Genomic DNA, 21,513 nt, shown 5'->3' on the forward strand with positions numbered 1-21,513 from the left:
AGACTCCGAACATCAGCAGAAACGAGGGGGCCCATAAGGAGGATCGAGCCTGGAGCCATCTTCCTTGGTCCTCGTTGCCAGCAAACGGGCCAGAAAGGGGAGAAAAGGCAGTTGCGACTTCCCTGGATGAATCCCCCAGTATTTTAAGTCAGGGGTTGTCCGAAACAAGAAGTTCTAGGAAGGCGAGTTAGCGGTTACCCTTATACCAGCCTGAAGGATACCTGCTTCCATCTAATCTATCTCAGCATCGCCCTGGTTACCTCACAAAACCAGCTGAACATGAGTAAACAAGTTGAAAGACTTTCTGGACTGCGACTGAGTTATTCTGCGACCTGTTATTCTACACACATACACCCGAGCCCCTGGGGCCAGCCTCACTTTTGGGAGGCCATTGCATCCGACTGCAGATTCCATTAGCCCCAGACGCTCGTTAAAACTGCAGTGGCGGTCACCCATAATCCTGACCGCAAACCGAGAGTGGCATCACGACTCAGATGAAAATAATCTGACATACCTGTCGCCAGAGAAGATCCCAAAAGAGAAGTCCCTACGGTGTCCCTAGAGGTGGAGTGGTGTCCCTGAGGCAACTGCCATGGCTTGGGGGCGACTCACAACATTCACTGCATTTGAATCCATGGGTGTTTCCCTGAGACAAAATCGCCCCTACACCTGTGGATAAATTCCCAAAGGGGTCTGAGTGGAAAGCTTCCTCCTTGAAGAGACAGTTTGCATATAAACTATGTCTCCTCATTACTGGCATGCCGGATTGGTGTGTCAGTCTCCGCAAGGAGAAAAAAATTTCCCTCAGACCCTAGCTTAGCTTCTCATACAGCCAGATCAGATCTCATACTTTGCACTGACAATCTCAAAACACTGTGTCACCAAACTGAGGTTCTGATCTGGCATAAATCCTAAGTCATATGACAAGGCTTGTTAAAGGGCCACTTTTGACTTTTTAGGATTGCTACTCCCAATAGGTGGCACTAGAGTTCATCTACTTCCTCCCTGAACAGACAATTTGTATACTTCCCAGAGGGGTGTAATTTCCAAAATCTGAGGGGGTTTCTGCTGTTCTGGCACTTAGGGGCTCTGCAAATGGAGTCTGCAAACTATTCTAGGAAAATCTGTACTACAAAAGTCAAATGGCGCTCATTCCTTCCTGAGCCCTGAAGTGTGGTCAACAGTACTGTACAGTCACATATGGAATATTGCCAAATTTAGGAAAAATTGTGTCACACATTATGGGGCCATTTTTTACCTATTTCTCTTGATGAAATTGTAAATCTGGGGTTAAAAGAACATTTGAGTGGCAAAAATGTAATTATTTTTCCATGACCACTCAATAGCATAAAATTTTGTGAAACACCTGCGGTGTCAATATGCTCCTTGTACCTCTAGATTAATTCATTGAGGGGTGTACTTTGTATAATAGGGTCATTATGTCAGGTGTCTGCTTTTCTGGCATGTCAGGGGCTCTGTCAATGTGACATTGCACCACCCTTACTAAATCTGAACTCCAATATGGCACTCCTTCCCTGAAAAAGTAGTTTTTGAACACATAAGGGGTATTGGCGAACTCAGGAGAAATTGTGTAACAAACTGTATGATCCATTCTCTCCTATTACGCTTTTTGAAAATTAAAACTTTGGGGCCAATGCAACATTTTAGTTGAAAAATTTGTAATTTTTTTTTTACACATTACAATGTTACACAATTCCGTGAATCACCTGAAGGTTAAAATTGCTCACTACACCCCTAGATAAATTACTTGAGAGAGATAGTTTCAAGAATGGGTTCATTTATGGGGAGGGGGGGGGGGGGTTGCTGTTTGTATGGTGCATTTTCCCCATCACCCTCGTGAAATACAAAATTTGGGGATAAATGTGATTTTTATTTTCACGGCTCAACATCATAAAATTCTGTAAAGCACCTGGGGGTTCAAGGTTCTCCCCACTCCTTTAGATAAGTTCCTTGAAGGATTTATTTTTCAAATTGGGGTGATGTGTTTTTTTTTTTACTGTATAGGTACATCAAGGGTTCTTCAAATGCGACATGGCGTCCACTAATGATTCCAGCCAGTTTTGCGTTCCAAAAGTCAAATGGTGCTCCTTTCCTTTCGAACCCTGCCATGTGCCCAAATAATAATTTTCCGTAACATATCAGCATATTTGCACAACAAATTTTACACTGGATTTTTTTCCTGTTACCTTTGTGAAAAAGAATGTGGAGCTAAAACAACATTTTTGTTGGAAAAACTATTTTTTTTTATTTTCACTATAAAATTCTGTGAAGCACCTGTTGGTTCAAGCTGCTCACTACACTTCTAAAGAATTTCCTTATGGAGTTTAGTTTACAAAATGCAGTCACTTGTGGGGGGTTTCTACTGTTTAGGTACATCAGGGGTCCACACATTACTTTTCCACCAAGTATGGGGAATTGTCGTACTCAGCAAAAATTGCACAACAATTTGTGTTGTCCATTTTCTTCTGTTACCCTTGTGAAAAGCAACATTTAAATTTGAGGCTAAAGTAACATTTTTGTGGGAAAAAAAGAAAAATTATAATTTTTTCTTCCTTATTGCTTTAGTTCTTGTGACACACCTGAAGGTTTAATAAACTTCTTGGATGTGGTTTTGAGCAGTTTTTAAGGGGTGCAGTTTTTAGAGTGGTGTCACTTTTGGGTATTTTCTGTAACCTAGGACTCTCAAGGTCACTTCAAATGGGATGTGGTCCGTAAAAAAAAATGGTTTTATAACTTGTGTTGGAAAATCAATTGCTGATAAACTTTGAACCCTTATAACTTCCTAACAAAAAAAATGTTTCAAAAGTTGTTCTGATGTAAAGTAGAGAAAGAGTAAATGTGGGAAATGTAATTTATTAACTATTTTGTGTGACATATCTCTCTGGTTTAGGGGGATAAAAATTTAAAGTTTGAAATTTGCAAAATTTTAAAAATCTTTGCGGACTGAGGACTCTCTGTTCTTTTAAACAATTTTTTTATCTCTACTGGCTAACACGGTACAAAGATATATTTTACTTGTATCAAAAATCTTTGCCAAATTTCTGATATTTTCATAAATAAACGCAAAAAATATAGTTCTAAATTTACCACTATCATGAAGTACAATGTGTGATGAAAAAAAACATTTTCAGAATCACTGGGATCAGTTGAAGTGACACTGGTCAGAATTGTAAAAATTGTCCTGGTCAGGAAAGTGAAAAAAGTCTTGGGGTGAAAGGGTTAAGTTGAGAAAAAAACCCCAACAAACTCTCTTTCATGGACAATGGTTAAAAATACAAGTGCATAGATGGCTAGATTTGAGAATTAGCAAATGCTGCCATCTGGTGGGGAAAAAGTGGTAAAGAACTAAGCCAACAGCCATTTCCTAATTCTGTTTGACTGTCAAAAAGTGTATATTTCGATATGGTACAATAATTTCAATGGGGCACACTTTGTGTTCGATTTGGCATGTCGCGTGAATAGAGCCACTTAGATGAGCAATTATTGGATTACAATAATTAGTGCCATAAAATTGGCATAAATCTGCCACATTTTCACACTCCAAATACATGTCCTCTTTTTTAGACCCTTTTGAAAGCATCTAGTGAGGAGCACGTCTATTATTTTTGAAGCAAATCAATAATAAATTTGTCTAAATAGATCTCTGCCTTGAAGGAGGGCTTATCATTTACCACATTGGTAAATGAGGGCATGGCTTCTATTTTTCACAACATAAACCCCACAGCTAGGAGTTTTATTCGGAGGTTGTGCATTTGAGACCCGCACACGTAACCTGCACTAACATGTGCAAAAAATGGTGTCAGTGGCAAATTTTGACTTAAGCGGGCTTTACACACTGCGATATCGGTCCCGATATCGCTAGTGTGGGTACCCGCCCCCATCTGTTGCGCGACACGGGCAAATCGCTGCCCGTGCCGCACAACATCGCCCAGACCCGTCACACATACTTAGCTGCCCGGCGACGTCACTGTGACCGGCGAACCGCCTCCTTTCTAAGGGGGCGTTCCGTGCGGCGTCACAGCGACGTCACTGAGCGGCCGCCCAATAGCAGCGGAGGGGCGGAGCTGAGCGGGACGTGACATAGCGGCCGGGAGGCAGGTAAGGAGAGCTTCCTCGTTCCTGCGGTGTCACACGGAGCGATGTGTGCTGCCGCAGGAACGAGGAACAACCTCGTTACTGCTGCAGTAACGATTTTTGAGAATGGACCCCCATGTCACCGATGAGCGATTTTGCACGTTTTTGCAACGATGCAAAATCGCTCATTGGTGTCACATGCATCGCTAATGCGGCCGGATGTGCGTCACAAATTCCGTGACCCCAACGAGTTCGCATTAGCGATGTCGTAGTGTGTAAAGCCCCCTTTAGTCTTGGCCTCGCTTCTAAGGTGAGGTTTACAAGGAGAGAAGGGGATCAAAAACTAAAGAGTTTTCAAATTGAATTTCCTTACGGAAGTGTTCCCTTTTTTTCATATTGTGCTGTACTGCCCTTTGGCGGAAAAATATTGTAGAGTGGACAGAATTCAACGAGGAATCCGCATCAGGCTAGCTTCACACAGAGTTGTGTTTTTTTTTTTATTCATCTTTTCTTTTAGTAGTATTTGGGAGCAGATCCGCTCCAGAAACCACATCCAAACTCAAATCAATTACTTCTCTTCCTATTAATTTCAATGGAAAATCCACTTTGCTGTTCATACAACAGGTCACTTCTTTGTGGTGGAATCCATCCCTTAGTTGACAAAGGCTGCAAAACGCCATGTGAGAAGGAATAAAGCCGCTACATGAACAAAACAACACCAAACACCACAAAAAGGACCTTTTGGTGAAGTACACTCCTCTTCCACTCTTTCATCCTTCACAAAATTCTACGTGGACTTAAGGGTACTTTACACGCTGCGATATTGGTACCAATATCGCTAGCGAGCGTACCCGCCCCTGTCGGTTGTGCGTCATGGGCAAATCGCTGCACGTGGTGCACAACATCGCTTACACCCGTCACACGGACTTACCTTCCCTGCGACGTCGCTCTGGCTGGCGATCTGCCTCCTTTCTAAGGGGGTGGTTCGTGCAGCGTCACAGCGACGTCACACGGCAGCCGTCCAATAGCAGAGGAAGGGTGGAGATAAGCAGCCGGAATATGCCGCTCACCTCCTTCCTTCCTCATTGCCGGTGGACGCAGGTAAGGAGATGTTCGTCGTTCCTGCGGTGTCACACATAGCGATGTGTGCTGCTGCAGGAACGACGAACAACATCGTACCTGCACCAGCAACGATATTTGGGAAAGGAGCGACGTGTCAACGAGCAACGATTTTTCATGTTTTTTGCGCTCATTGATCGTCACTCCTTGGTGTCACACGCTGCGATGTCGCTAATGGCGCCGGATGTGCGTCACTAAAGACGTGATCCCGACGATATATCGTTAGCAATGTCGCAGCGTGTAAAGCATACTTTAGCTTCAAAGTAAGGATTTAACCCTGTTTCTTTGAAAACCTTAAAAGAACAAAATAAAACACGTCATATGAATTTTTTTCCATTAGCTTTTTTTGGAGTTTGCTTAAAAATCCACTTAAAAAAACATCTGGCCTCAATTCATCATTAGTGTTATTTTTTCACTCACTTTTCTTCTTTGCCTCATGGTATTTGTTGAAGTTTTCACATTACATTCTTCAAAATGGAGCGCTCAGTTCATTCATAGGATAATAAAATCATAGAGTGGTAGAGTTGGAAGGGACCTCAAGGGCCATCGGGTCCAACCCCATGCGAATTTTCAAAATCAAAATGGCTCTTCATTATGTCCTTCACTTATATTATGCCTTTTACAGCAAAAAGTTGTATGACCCACTGAAAACGTTTCAAAAATCTGGTCAAAAATGTAAAATGTTAGCATTTGCGTCTTTTTGTGTGTAGCCTATAAGGTAAGATGTATAAGCAATCAACAGGGAGCCGCAGCTCTCATGTCATATTTATTATTTATATGTCCAAAATCAGGGACAGTGACACTGGCGCTAATTGGTCGGGTGGCTCGTGAGACATAATTACCTCAAGTGACCCCTAGGAGAGCGAGTGCCAACACCGCTGGGACAGCACTGACACCAGTGGTGAAAATAATATTTTTTTATTGTAACAGGCGCAAACATGGGGGATGAGAAGGGGTTGTCTCCCATACAGAGGAGCGCTTGCCCTGCCGAGCACTCTTCAGTTCTCTATGAGACACCGCTGTCACTCTTCTAGCTAAGGCTTATCTCGTGAGAAAAAAAGGATCGGCAGACTGAATTTCTATGTGGCGGATATTTATCTTCCCTAATATCATCTGTCATGAACCCAATACACAAACCCGTCGATGTCGACAGCTGTCTAATGTGTATGACAGGACTTTAGGTGTTTTTTATGTTTGCCATTGTCGGCTGGTTTGGCTGCCTTCACTCTAAGGATGGAAACACATCTATGCGAGTAAAATCGGTCCGACTGGGCTGAAAAAAACTCGGCTGATTTTAGTTCACGTTAGGTGTGAGTGCAACGCAAGTGCGATGCTATTTCTGAATAAATTAATGATTTTACTAGCGTGTGTAATGCGTGTGTAATGCGTGTGTAATGCGTATTTTTTACTATGTCATCTGCCATTCAGCACTGCTACATGGCCGCTGACAGCAGACACAGACAGCCATGTAGCAGAGCTGAATGGCAGATGACAGCAGACACAGACAGAGCCGCACAATCAGAATGAACTCGGGTGAACTTAACGCTGCTGCTTAACTGAGGTTAATCGCGGCCACCGCTGGATCCTCCAACAGTGACAGCGGGTAACCTCAGTGACAGCTCAGCTGATCGCGCTACTCACCTCAGTTGCTGCTTGGAGGTGACCGGAGCGGCGGTGTCTTCTGCAGCTCCTGTCACCTTCATGCTGGAAGCGACGCTGGAGGTCCGTGGAGTACGCCGGATATGGAGGGCTTTTTGGGGCTTATTAAATTGGTAATGAGGGAATGTGTTTGTGTTTTTTATTTCTAATAAAGGATTTTTTCATGTGTGTGTGTTTATTTACTGTCACTTACAGATTAATCATGGAGGGTGTCTCATAGACGCCTGACATGATTAATCTAGGATTTAGTGGCAGCTATGGGCTGCCATTAACTCCTTATTACCCGATTTGCCAACGCACCAGGGCAAATCGGGAAGAGTCGGGTACAGTCCCTGAACTGTCGCATATAATGTATGCGGCAATTCTGGGCGGCTGCTGACTGATATTGTTAGGCTGGGGGGCTCCCCATAACGTGGAGCTCCCCATCCGGAGAATACCAGCCTTCAGCCGTATGGCTTTATCTGGCTGGTATTAAAATTGGGGGGACCGCACGCCATTTTTTTAAATTATTTATTTATTTCACTGCACAGTATAGACCCGCCCACCTGCTGCTGTGATTGGGTGCAGTGAGATACCTGTCACTCAGCGTGGGGGCGTGTCTCACTGCAACCAATCATAGGCGCCTGTGGGCGGGGAAAGCAGGGAATACGAGATTGTTTAATGAGCGGCCGGCTTTTTCAAAATAGTAAAAGCCGCCGCAGCAGTGAGAAAGCCGTGCAGCGCCGCGCCGGAGATCGGGGAACAGTGAGTATGAGAGAGGAGGGGGAAATGACCGACAGACTGTGAGAGAGGGACAGAGATAGTGACGGACCGACAGAGAGAGAATAGAGACCGAGAGGGAGAGACCGACTGACAGAGAATAGTGATTGACAGACATTGGGAGACATCGCTCGTTTCCAGTGTTTTAGGAAACATGCGAGAAATGTATTTAGAAAATCGGATGTCACTAGGATGGTGTGAGTGCCGTCCCGTGACATCCTATTTTTTACACGCTCCCATAGACTTGCATTGGAGAAACTCGCAGTAGAAACTCGCAAAAAAGCAGCATGCTGCGTTTTTTTTCTCAGTCCTATTTGGACTGAGAAAAAAATCGCAGATGAGAGCTGAATCATTCACTAACATGTGTCCGATTCCAATGCGAGATTTTCTCGCATTGCTCTACTGCGAGAAACTCGCAAGTGAGAAGCAGCCCTAATGTGTATGGTAGGCCTTTAGGCTGTTTTTTATGTTTGCCATTGTTGGCAGGTTTGGCTGCCTTTAGTCTAATGTGTACGGCAGGGCTTTAGGCTGTTTTTTATTTCAAATCTGTTTTATTGATGAAACTGTTGTCAACATACAAAGATATCATTTGTGCAATTGTAATGGGATCAACAATTCAGACTGCATCATCAATGTAGAAAGGGATTTGAACATTGCTTCAGCACTTGCCCACAAGGGGGCAGTGTCAGACTGTGCAATCACAGACACAGAGGTGGGAAATCCCCTACAGCTTGTGTGTTCTAACCAGGAAGAAAAAAAAGAGCGGCAAGAGAGTACAGACCCGGAGCTCAGCCAGGACAGAGCTACGTGTGGTCTCCCTGAACAGAGGGCTTTTTTGCAACCGGATTCTTGGAAGAATCACCCTGTGGAAGTGGGTTCTGCCATCCCCGGTCTGCAGGACTTTGTTTTCAGGATCTAACCGGACTGCAGAGCATCGCGCCCGGAGTGCATATCCAGGGGCTGTGACAACTTGACTGCAGAGCATCGCACCCTGAGTGCAAGTGCAGGGGCCGTTACCGACACAAGGGAGCCATCCGTGCAACCGCGACCTCCCTTTTTCTGCTCGGTGTGCCCCGGGACTAAGAGACTGACTAGAATCCGTTACCAGCGGGAGAAGATCAAAGGAGAAGACCGAGGAGCTGCATCCCTTCAGCGCTGCACCGGGACCCATCATCGTGAGACTCCAGGCCTGCGACGTGGGAGCGGCATCTTCTTCTGGGATAGACTGGTATGTGATTGTAGGGAAAGTTAGGGAAAGTTGCCGCCATTTCTTTGTTTTTATTCTCTTTTCTTTTTTTCTTTGCTGTGTACCCGGAAGGAGTGAAGATCCGGGGACTCCACCATACACATGTGCGCAGATAGTTCGGTTGACTGTGTTATAAATATGTTTCATAGTAAAGAAATGTTACTACCAGTAAAATCTGAGTATGGGGATTTTGTTGGAACAGAGCATACACACACACCCGCGGCCCTACCACCGGTCGCTTCATGTGGCGTAGTCGGCAGGATGTGTGACCAACAAAATCATCCCCCGGTAGTAACTTATAACCGGACAGCTCCCCCGATGTCTATTGTCAATCAGGTGAGAAAGTTTAACGGACGGAACTATCCTGTAACTGAATGGACTGAACAACTTAAGATAGTGGGGGAAATGTATAACACTGATCCTAAGACCTTAGCAAAAATGGCCATGCTAACATTAGAGGGGGAAGCGTGGACGACAGTCAGGCTGGAGACGGTTAGGGGCCAGCATACGTTGGATGACTTGGTGCGGGTGCTGGAGAACACCTATGGGCCGACCACATATGCGGGAACATTGCGCTATATGTTCTTCCGGCGTACTCAGCTCGAGTCGGAGGACATTCCTCAATTTGCCAATGCCCTTCAAGTGCTGCTAGAACAAGCCTGTAGAAAAGAAGAACAGATAGCTAGTACGGGTGCCCGTGACCTGGTGTTGAGAGATCAGTTCGTGACCGGATTGAGAGACCCGTACCTTAACCGCTCATTGCAAGATCTACTCCGGATAAATCCGGCCTTTACGTTCGCTGAGGTCAAACAAGAAGCTATAGAATGTTCGAGGTGACCTGTCGTGGAGACACAGACATATACCGCGGCCTGCAGGTCCATATCTGGTATCGGGACTCCGAACAGCGACACGGAAGAACTGAAGCAGATGGTGGCAAAGTTGCAGAAACAGGTGTTACAGCTCACCCTAGACCAACAGGCGGGCCGGCAAGCGAGACAACAACCCAGTCGGCCGATGGGAAGATGCTGGACATGCGGCGACCCCCGCCATAGAGCAAACCGTTGCCCCCAGAACTTTCAAGTTTATCCACGGTCCGATCTACCAGAACCAGCAAGTCATGTCCCACAACAGCGGCCGCCTTTAAACTAGACGCCCCTGCCAAAGAGGCTCACTCGGCAGGGGAGGCCAAAGAGAGGGGTGTAGGAAAACAGAGCCAGCCACGGAGGAAACTTGCATCAAATAGCCCCACACTGGAAGTATTACTGGAAGGGATCGCCGTACAAGGGTTAATGGATACTGGGTCTCAGGTATCCACCATCTCCGAGCAGTTCTACGAAGAATGTCTAAAGCCGCGGGTTGCCTATGACCCTGATACCGCCATCAAGATCAAAGCAGCCAATAATCTACCCATTCCGGTGACGGGAGTTGCCTGGATGAACACCGAAATCTGTGGCCAAGATCTCGGGAAGAGAGGGATAATCGTGGTCAGGGAAGGCTTTGGATCAGAAACGCCCATGATTATTGGGATGAACATCTTGAAAGACCTGAATCTGGTGTTGTTTACCAAGAGGGGGCCCAAGTACTGGCAAGAAGTGACCACACATAGGGCCACCCGCCGTGCCTTTCAGCAAGTGGTCCGGACCTGCAACCTCCAGCGAATGACCGAAGAACAACTGCCGCTGGCCACGATCACCGTACCCCGCCATACTAGGATCACCTTACCGGCTGGGAAAGAGACAGTTATCTCACTACCCCTTAGCACCACGAGACAGCTTGAAGGCGTGGAGGTGCTGATTGAGCCGCGCACCCTGAAGGAAGGGAAGCTGAATCCACTAGTCGCTCAAACTCTAGCAGTAGTGAGAAAGGGAAGAATTCCTGTCAGGCTGGGCAACACGGCTAACGTGAGCGTTGACCTAGAAGCCGGGACACAGCTCGCCCGAGTCTACGCTCTAACCGAAGAGGTGAACCCTATGAGCCCCCTCCAGTTTGTACCGTCTACAGAGGGAGAATGGACAGTGACGGTCTCTGCCATGGCCGCTGTCGCGGGTGACACCAACGCGGGGCGAGAACTACGAGAGAAGTGTCAGTTGGACGTATCCCAATACTCCAAACGGGAGGTGTCCCAGATGGAAGAGCTACTTCAAGAGCATCAGGCGTCCTTTGCACGGCATGACACCGACTTTGAGTGCACCACCAGTATCAAGCACGAAATCCCCACCGGTGACACTGCTCCTATCCGTGAAAGGTACCGCCAAATACCTCCCCAGCAATACCAAGAAGTGAAAAATCTCCTGAATTCCATGCTACACGCTGGAGTGGTACGAGAAAGCCAGAGCCCCTGGGCTGCACCGGTGGTGATAGTCAAGAAGAAGAACGGGTCCCTGAGGTTCTGTGTGGACTACCGCCGTTTGAATGCTTGCACCACCCGGGACTCATACCCTTTGCCAAGGATCGAAGAATCCCTGACAGCCCTGAAGAAAGCCAAATACTTCTCTTCATTGGATCTGGCCAGCGGATATTGGCAGGTACCCATGCACGAGAAAGATAGAGAGAAGACTGCTTTCATCCTACCCATGGGCCTGTACGAGTTTGACCGGATGCCCTTTGGTCTGAACAACGCGCCGGGGACTTTCCAGCGGCTGATGGAGCGCTGCTTGGGAGACTTCAACTTCGACTTCACCCTCATCTACCTGGACGACATTGTAGTCTATTCGGCCACATTTGAAGAACACCTGCAGCAGCTGGGCCGTGTGTTCAGTAGGTTGAGAGAACATGGCCTGAAGTTGAAACTCAGCAAGTGCCGTCTTCTGCAGCCCGAGATCAATTACCTGGGCCACCGGATCTCAGCCGAAGGTGTTCAGCCGTCTTCAGAGAAGATAGCCGCCGTACGGGATTGGCCGCAGCCCATAAACGTCAAGGAGGTCAGGGCTTTCCTGGGGTTGGCCGGCTACTACCGCCGGTTTGTCAAAAACTTCGCCCGGCTTGCTGCACCCTTGCATGACCTGCTTCGAGGGACCACCAACAGCCCCAGAGGACGACCCATCAGCTGGGGACCCAGCCAGGAAGAGTCCTTCCAAGCCCTAAAGGGTGCCTTAACGTCTCCCCCATCCTGGCATATGCGGACTACAACCTGCCCTTCCAACTACACACCGATGCCAGTCTACAGGGTCTAGGGGCAGTACTTTCACAGGTACAAGAAGGCAAGGAACGGGTCATAGCCTATGCCAGTCGGTCCCTACATGAGGGCGAGAAGAACCCCACCAATTATAGCTCGTTCCGGCTGGAGCTGTTGGCCCTAACGTGGGCTATGGCGGAGAAATTTGCAGGGTACCTCACGGGGACCGAAGTACTAGTCCTGACCGATAACAACCCGTTGGCCCACTTAGAAAATGCAAAGCTCGGAGTCATGGAGCAGCGTTGGATGGCTCGGCTCTCCAAGTTCAATTACAAGATCAAATATAGGGCTGGAACTGAGAATCAAAATGCGGACAGCCTGTCTAGAGTGTCATACCCCTTACTCAACCGAGACCGGGATGAAGAATTAGAAGGGGACGAGACGCCTGACATTGCAAAGCTTGCCCAACAGATGATGGATTACCGCCAGTTCGTTGTGGGCGAAGCTGGAACTCCAGTGGGGGTCGCCTTGCCACCCCAGGAGTGGTGCAGGCTCCAGGACCAGAACCCTGAATGGGCTCTACTCAAACAATGGGTGAAGCGGCAGCAGAAGCCTCCCGCCGATATACGGGCACGACTGTCTACCGGGACCTTGACCCTGCTCAGTCAGTGGGACCGGCTGATTCTGAGAGAAGGAGTGCTATACCGGAAGGTTCTCTTGTCGCATATGCTGGAGGAATGCACACAAGTTGTGGTGCCTGATCAATTGGCCCGTGAGATGGTGGCCAAAGCCAACAAAAGGAATGGACACTTCGGGATAGACAAGACCTTTCGGTGGATTCAACAGTCCATCTATTGTCCGGGGCTCCGCAAGCTGGTTGAAGACGTCTGCCAAACCTGTCGCACCTGTGAACTACACAAGTCCCCTGAACAGCGTGCACCTGTCCAGACAATTAAAACATCCAGGCCCCTTGAGCTGTTGATGGTGGACTATCTGCTGATTGGGACGGCGAGCAGTGGCTATCAGTATTGCCTAGTCATGGTGGATCACTTCACAAAATTCGCTGTCGCTGTTGCTACCAAAGACCAGACGGCTGAATCGGCTGCACGGGCCATCTGTCGACAGTTCATCCACGTCTATGGGTGTCCGGAGAGGTTGCACTCCGACCAGGGGGCTTGTTTCGAAGGCCGAGTCATCGAAGAGCTGCATCGGATGTATGGGATCCAGAAGTCGAGGACCACTCCTTACCACCCACAAGGGAACGGTGCATGTGAACGCTTCAACCGGACTCTACTCCAGCTGATCCACACCTTGGCCGATGATAAAAAAGATCAATGGCCCCAATTCCTTCCCGATCTAGTATGGGCCTACAACAACCAGGTCCACTCCGTGACTGGTTACACCCCACACACCCTTCTCTTTGGCCCCCCCCGGAAAAGGGGTCCATGACCTGAACCTATTCCGCCCCGGAGATGATGTCTGCCATAACTACCCCTCCTGGCTAAATGCTCACCGACAGAAGATGGAGACTGTACACCGGCTGGTGAGCCAACAAATCCGGGGCCAGATACATGCTGACCCACTCCCCGTGCAAGAGCAACCCTTGAAGTTGGGACAGCTAGTCCTGCTCCGTATCAAGAAGCCACAAGGGAAACTTCGAGCCAAGTGGGAGACTAAGGTCTACCGGGTAATCGAACGCCCCTACCCCAACGGGCATGTACACCGAGTGCGGGGTGAAGACAGTCGCAGCATCCGCACTGTGCACCGAAATATGTTGCGTCCCTGCCGATCCCAGCCTGACTCCCCTACCACAGTACCCGGAGGGGGTGACGCTGCCGACACGACTGACGTCACGGACGTTTCCCAGCATAGTGATCACGTCGACTCTGAGACCGGTGACCCACCTACACAACCCAGTTCTTCCCCCGGAGTGCTGACTGAAGTGGGGCGTAAAGACAGTGACGGGGAGGTGAACAACCCACCCTTGAGACGCACTGACCACACCACTGCTGGGATCCCGCCCGGGCGGTTTTACAGGGACCAGTATGTATGGCCCACTTCTCAACCAACCCCTGTGACATCTGCAGTCATCACTGCCTGGGAACCGACGGTAGTTGACAGGGACTGCCAACCTTTAAGTGGGGGGGTATGTAATGGGATCAACAATTCAGACTGCATCATCAATGTAGAAAGGGATTTGAACATTGCCTCAGCACTTGCCCACAAGGGGGCAGTGTCAGACTGTGCAATCACAGACACAGAGGTGGGAAATCCCCTACAGCTTGTGTGTTCTAACCAGGAAGAAAAAAAAGAGCGGCAAGAGAGTACAGACTCGGAGCTCAGCCAGGACAGAGCTACGTGTGGTCTCCCTGAACAGAGGGCTCTTTTGCAACCGGATTCTTGGAAGAATCACCCTGTGGAAGTGGGTTCTGCCATCCCCGGTCTGCAGGACTTTGTTTTCACCGAGGATCTAACCGGACTGCAGAGCATCGCGCCCGGAATGCATATCCAGGGGCTGTGACAACTTGACTGCAGAGCATCGCACCCTGAGTGCAAGTGCAGGGGCCGTTACCGACACAAGGGAGCCATCCGTGCAACCGCGACCTCCCTTTTTCTGCTCGGTGTGCCCCGGGACTAAGAGACTGACTAGAATCCGTTACCAGCGGGAGAAGATCAAAGGAGAAGACCGAGGAGCTGCATCCCTTCAGCGCTGCACCGGGACCCATCATCGTGAGACTCCAGGCCTGCGACGTGGGAGCGGCATCTTCTTCTGGGATAGACTGGTATGTGATTGTAGGGAAAGTTAGGGAAAGTTGCCGCCATTTCTTTGTTTTTTTTCTCTTTTCTTTTTTTCTTTGCTGCGTACCCGGAAGGAGTGAAGATCCGGGGACTCCACCATACACATGTGCGCAGATAGTTCGGTTGACTGTGTTATAAATATGTTTCATAGTAAAGAAATGTTACTACCGGTAAAATCTGAGTATGGGGATTTTGTTGGAACAGAGCATACACACACACCCGCGGCCCTACCACCGGTCGCTTCACAATTACAATACATAAACATCATTTTCTCAATGCCGGGATAACATCCAGAAATTGTTACATTACTAAATTTCTTGGAATTCTTCAAATTATCTCTGTGCTATTACCATACAACCACTTATAAATTATAGGTCAGAATTCCCACATCTTTTGACTTCCCGTATCCTAATATACTCATTCTCCTTGTATGTCTATTGTCTTATGAATTATTGATAAATCTTTTCATATAAAAAATGAAACTAGAGAAATGCAGATTAATGTTCAGAAAAGAAAGAAAGAAGAGAAAAGATACAAGCATAAAGAAGAGGAAATTAGAGAGAAGGGGGGAGAGGGGGGAAAGCAAGAAAATAAAAGAAAAAGGGGGGGGGAGGAATGAGACTCCCCACCGTTTCTCAGTTCAAAAAGCTCGCCAAACTCTCCACAAACTCTGGGGACTCCATGAACATAATCCATGGTCCCCAAACTGTAGTAAATTTTTCTGTGTTCCCATTTAGCTCTGCTGTCAGCTCCTCCATTCTCTGGAGGTTTGTCATCTCCTCCAACCAATCCAGCACCGTAGGGCATCTAGTCTGTTTCCAAAATTGTGGGATAATCATGCTCCTGGGAGCATAGAAAGAAGGGCAACCTGGGGGGACTTTTCTATTTCACCTCCGCTCATCTTTTTGTACAGGTAGAACACTGAGTCCCAAAAGGGTTGCAGCTTAGTACAGCTCCACCATATGTGTAGCATTGTACCTGTGTCTGTGCCACACCTCCAGCACACATCAGACACAGAGGGAAATATAGCATGTAATTTAGTCGGGTAATGGTACCACCTTGAGAGAATTTTATAACTTTTCTCTTGAGCGGTGCACGCCAAGGAAAGCTTGTGGGTCCACAGGTACGCTCTGCTCCAATCATCCTTTGGAATATCCTCTCCCAGTTCCTCTCCCCACCTACAGACAAAGTGAGGTTTATCCACCCTATTTCTCTGGTTCAGCATTTTATAAATGAGAGAGATTCCATGTCCAGGTGATGACCCCTGTAAAAATACTTTCTCAAAAGGAGTAGGGGGTATCCTCATCCTTCTCTCCCTGTCCTGGTACGAGAGGAAAGATTTCAACTGCATATATTCCATCCAGGAAATTAGGCTGTTTTTTATGTTTGCCATTGTTGGCAGGTTTGGCTGCCTTTAGTCTAATGTGTACGGCAGGGCTTTGTCACGCTCCCCGGGTCCCCTGTCCAGCTCCCCGGCTCCCCTGCCACACTCCCCGGCTTCCCTGGCTCGCTCCCCGGCTCCTCTGTCCGGCGTCCCCCGCTCCACAGCCTCCAGGCCTCCTCACCTAGGATCCCCAGGCGTCCCAGTCCCCGCTCCCAGCGTCGGCTGTCAGCTTCGCTCCAGCCCGGCTCCCCTGCCTCCTGTTCGCCGCTTCCTGTCCTGGCTTCTGGAACCCGGGCCTCGCGCATGCGCATTAGGGCGCGCGCGCGGTCATTGACCCTTTCTTAAAGGGCCAGCGTCCACAAACAGGATATTGAACACACAGGTACAGGGTATAAAGGGGTTTAATGTCCAAGTGGGCGGGGCCTGTTCTTCGTGTTTCCCAAGCTAGGAGTCAGGTCTCCTTGTGTCTCTGTGCCATACTTACCTATCTCTCTTCTAGAGCCGCTCCTGCCTCGCCATCCGGTCCTGCCGATTCCCGAACCCCGAACACTGACTACCTGCCATCCTGTCAGTCCGTACCATCTCTGATCCCTGTGGTGACCCGTCCTCTCGCTCCATTGGTTCCGGACTCCGCCTGACAACATCTCGGCCTCCGAACCTGATCTCCGTCACCCGGACTACCATCAGTGACTCCGTGGTCCCAGGGACTTCTCCATTCTACTCTTGTACACGGACTGTCCTGCTACCCGTAGTGCTCCGACTACCGGACCCCTTGCCTTCATCAAGGAGTTCGGCCCAGTGGATCCACCTCCTGGGTCTGCCCGTCCACCTGGCCCTAACAGTAAGAACAGGCCATGGATCCCGCCGAAGCACTAGCGGCCTTGCAGGAGGAACTCACACGCCAGCGTGAGACTCAGACCCGCATGCTGAACTTTATGTCTTCTGTGGACGCCCGCCTGAACACGCTACAAGCGTCGGTTACATCTTCAGCATCTCGGGCTTCCACTAGACAATCCACGGCTCCAGCTCCCGTGGCAGCCTCCTCGGATGCTTCCAGACTTCGTTTGGCCTCACCACCCCGGTACGCCGGAGATCCCAAGACCTGCAGGGGATTCATAAACCAATGCTCCCTCCATTTCACGCAGCTGCCGCATTTGTTTGCCTCCGACTAAGCCAAGGTCGCGTTCATGATGTCCCATCTAGAGGGTGAGGCACTGGCGTGGATGAACCCCTTGTGGGAGAAGGAGGACCCTGTGACCACGAACATCCAGGAGTTCCTGCAGGCATTTCGTGGCACCTTTGACGAGCCCGGACGCGCCTCCGCGTCTGCTTCATCTCTTCTCCGGTTACGTCAGGGGACTCTGACGGTGGGTCAATATGCCATCCGTTTTCGCACCTTGGCTTCGGAACTCGGGTGGAACAATGAGGCTCTAACCGCTGCCTTCTGGGAAGGACTCTCGGGTCGAATTAAAGATGAGCTGGCTGGTCGTGACGTACCGTCCACCCTGGATGCCCTGATTACCCTAGCGACTCGAGTGGACATTCGCTTTCAGGAACGATCCAAAGAGGTGTCCCGTGAGAGACGTCCGATACGGCATTCCTCTCCTCCGCAGAAGCCCGCCGTACTTCAGTCAACGGCATCTGGTGTCTCCGTCCACGAGCCCATGCAGATCGACCGCGTGCGGCAGTCTGAACAACGCCGAGCAGAGCGGCTCGCCAAGGGCCTCTGCTTCTACTGCGGAGAGGGCACACACCTTCTACGCTCCTGTCCAGAGAGGCCGGGAAACTCCAAAGCCTAGGGTTGGTAGGAGAGGCCACCCTAGGTGTTGGGACTCTCTCAGACCCGGTTATGTGGACTGTTCAAGTGACAACGGGAGAGACGCGGTTCACGGCCGAGGCGTACCTCGATTTTGGGGCAGCAGGCAATTTCATCCAGCAGGCCACGGTGGACAAGTACCAGGTGCCTGTTACTCCACTCGACAAACCCCTCGTGATTGCCTCTGTGGATGGGAGACCCCTCTCTGACACCATCTCGTGGATCACCAGGCCGGTCGAACTACGTATCGGTGCCCTGCACACCGAGAACATCGCTCTCTACGTCCTCCCACACATGTCCCATCAAATCCTGCTGGGACTCCCCTGGTTACGGACACACGAACCGTCAGTCAGCTGGGGCACTGGTGAAATCACCCGATGGGGCTCCTCTTGCCACGAGAACTGTCTGAAGATCATACAACCCATCCGACGTCCTCCGGTTCCAGAGTCCCTACCGGGACTGCCCTCGGCCTATTGGTCCTTCGCGGACATCTTTGACAAAAAGGAATCTGAGGTACTTCCGCCACATCGTCCTTACGATTGTGCCATCGACCTGCTCCCGGGAACTACACCACCTCGAGGACGGATATATCCGCTGTCTCCTGCCGAAACAAGGGCCATGTCTACCTACATCACAGAGAACCTGGCAAGGGGATTCATTCGGAGATCCTCCTCTCCTGCTGGAGCAGGCTTCTTCTTCGTTAAGAAGAAAGAGGGCGACCTACGCCCATGCATTGACTACCGGGGATTGAACCAAATCACCGTGAAAAATAAATACCCCCTGCCGCTCATCCCCGAATTGTTTGATTGGCTTAGAGGAGCTCGTGTGTTTACCAAGTTGGATCTTCGGGGTGCCTACAACTTGGTCCGCATCCGCTCTGGGGACGAATGGAAGACCGCGTTCAATACCCGTGATGGGCACTATGAATACTGTGTGATGCCCTTCGGCCTGTGTAACGCACCAGCAGTCTTTCAAGAATTGGTGAACGACGTGTTCCGGGACCTTCTCTACATCTGTGTGGTGGTGTATCTTGATGACATCCTGGTCTTTTCTCCGGACCTCCAAACCCACAGAGAGAACGTGCAGCTGGTACTACAACGACTGAGGGAAAATCGTCTGTACGCCAAGTACGAGAAGTGTGTCTTCGAGCAGTCTTCTCTGCCCTTCCTGGGTTACGTAATCTCCGATACCGGACTGCAGATGGATCCGCAGAAGGTCTCTTCCATTCTCAACTGGCCCCCTCCTTCTGGACTGAAGGCAATCCAACGCTTTCTGGGATTCGCAAACTATTACCGCCAGTTCATCCCTCACTTCTCGGCTCTGACTGCTCCTCTCTCCGCCTTGACCAAGAAGGGGGCTAATCCAAAGGACTGGTCACCTGCGGCCGACGCCGCGTTTGGCTCTCTGAAGCGGGCATTTGCCTCCTCCCCTGTGCTCCACCGTCCGGAGTTAAACCGACAGTTCACCTTGGAGGTGGATGCCTCCTCCTCGGGAGCCGGAGCAGTGCTCATGCAGAAGTCCTCCTCCGGGAAGATGGTGACTTGCGGTTTTTTCTCAAAGAGCTTCTCAGCGCCTGAACGCAACTACACCATCGGTGACCGAGAGCTATTGGCAGTCAAACTGGCTCTGGAGGAATGGCGCTACCTTCTAGAGGGAGCAGTGTACCCCGTGATCATTTACACGGACCACAAGAACCTGGAATACCTGCGGTCCGCTCAGCGACTGAACCCACGGCAAGCCAGGTGGTCCTTATTCTTTGCCAGGTTCGATTTCCAGCTCCATTTCCGACCTGCGGATAAGAATGTACGCGCAGATGCTTTGTCCAGGTCATTCCTGCCTATGGAACAGGAGGAGGAGACATCCCAGCCCATCATCTGTCCTAGTAAGATCATTCCGGTGGCCCCTGTCACCCTGGCCCAGATACCGCCCGGGAAGACCTATGTCTCTGAGACTGACAGGCAAAAAGTGTTGCACTGGGGCCATGCCTCGAAAACAGCCGGCCATGCTGGTCAGAAGAGAACATGGAGTACGATCGTACGTCATTACTGGTGGCCATCCCTTCACACGGACGTCGCTTCTTTTGTCTCAGCCTGCTCCTCTTGTGCCAGGAACAAGACGCCCAAACATCTGCCATATGGCCGTCTTCTGCCTCTGCCTATACCCTCAGTTCCGTGGCAACACATTGTGATGGACTTTATTACGGACTTGCCACTGTCCTCCGGACACACAGTCATATGGGTCGTGGTGGATCGATTCTCCAAAATGGCTCATTTCGTCCCTATGGCTGGACTGCCCTCTGCCCAGGAACTCGCTGACGCCTATATACAACACATCTTCCACTTGCATGGCTTTCCATCACACATTGTGTCCGACAGAGGAACTCAGTTCACCTCCCGCTTCTGGAGGGCCCTCTGCAAACATCTGGGAGTGACTCTGGACTTTTCTTCAGCCTACCATCCTCAGTCTAATGGCCAAGTGGAACGAGTCAATCAGATCTTGACTTCCTTCTTACGTCACTACGTCAACGCCCATCACGACGACTGGTCCACGCTTCTTCCTTGGGCTGAATTCTCCCATAACCACCACGTCAGTGAGTCCTCCTCCAGCTCTCCCTTCCATGTCGTTTACGGACTACAGCCTTCCGTCCCGTTACCTGTATCCTCTTCCTCGGATGTCCCTGCTGCTGATGCTGTAGCACGTGACTTTGCAACAATTTGGAACTCTGTCAAGACGTCCCTTGGACGTGCTTCCCTTCGGATGAAGAGACACGCAGACAAGAGGCATCTGGATCCCCCGTGTTTCTCTCCAGGAGATCTGGTCTGGCTTGCCTCCAAGTATGTCCGATTGAAGCTACCATCTTACTAGCTGGGTCCTCGCTACATCGGGCCGTTTAAAGTCCTCAACAAGATCAATGAGGTCTCCTACAAGCTACAGCTCCCGGCCACGATGAGGATACCCAACTCCTTTCACGTCTCCCTGCTCAAGCCGGTTGTCCTTGGTCCCTTCTCCGCTGCTGCCAGTTCGGCTCCTCCTCCTATTGCCGATGACGACATCTATGCGGTAAGGGATATCGTGGCCATGAAAACCGTACGGGGCCGACAGTTCTTCCTGGTAGACTGGGCAGGGTATGGTCCTGAGGATAGGTCCTGGGAACCCCGGGAGAATGTGGGTACTCCTCTGATCCGTGCCTTCCTGTCCCGGTTGCGGGCAGGGGGGCGTGGGGGGGGGTACTGTCACGCTCCCCGGGTCCCCTGTCCAGCTCCCCGGCTCCCCTGCCACGCTCCCCGGCTTCCCTGGCTCGCTCCCCGGCTCCTCTGTCCGGCGTCCCCCGCTCCACAGCCTCCAGGCCTCCTCACCTAGGATCCCCAGGCGTCCCGGTCCCCGCTCCCAGCGTCGGCTGTCAGCTTCGCTCCAGCCCGGCTCCCCTGCCTCCTGTTCGCCGCTTCCTGTCCTGGCTTCTGCAACCCGGGCCTCGCGCATGCGCATTAGGGCGCGCACGCGGTCATTGACCCTTTCTTAAA

The sequence above is a fragment of the Anomaloglossus baeobatrachus genome, chromosome 3 (assembly GCF_048569485.1).
Source record: "Anomaloglossus baeobatrachus isolate aAnoBae1 chromosome 3, aAnoBae1.hap1, whole genome shotgun sequence".
NCBI lineage: Eukaryota > Metazoa > Chordata > Amphibia > Anura > Aromobatidae > Anomaloglossus > Anomaloglossus baeobatrachus.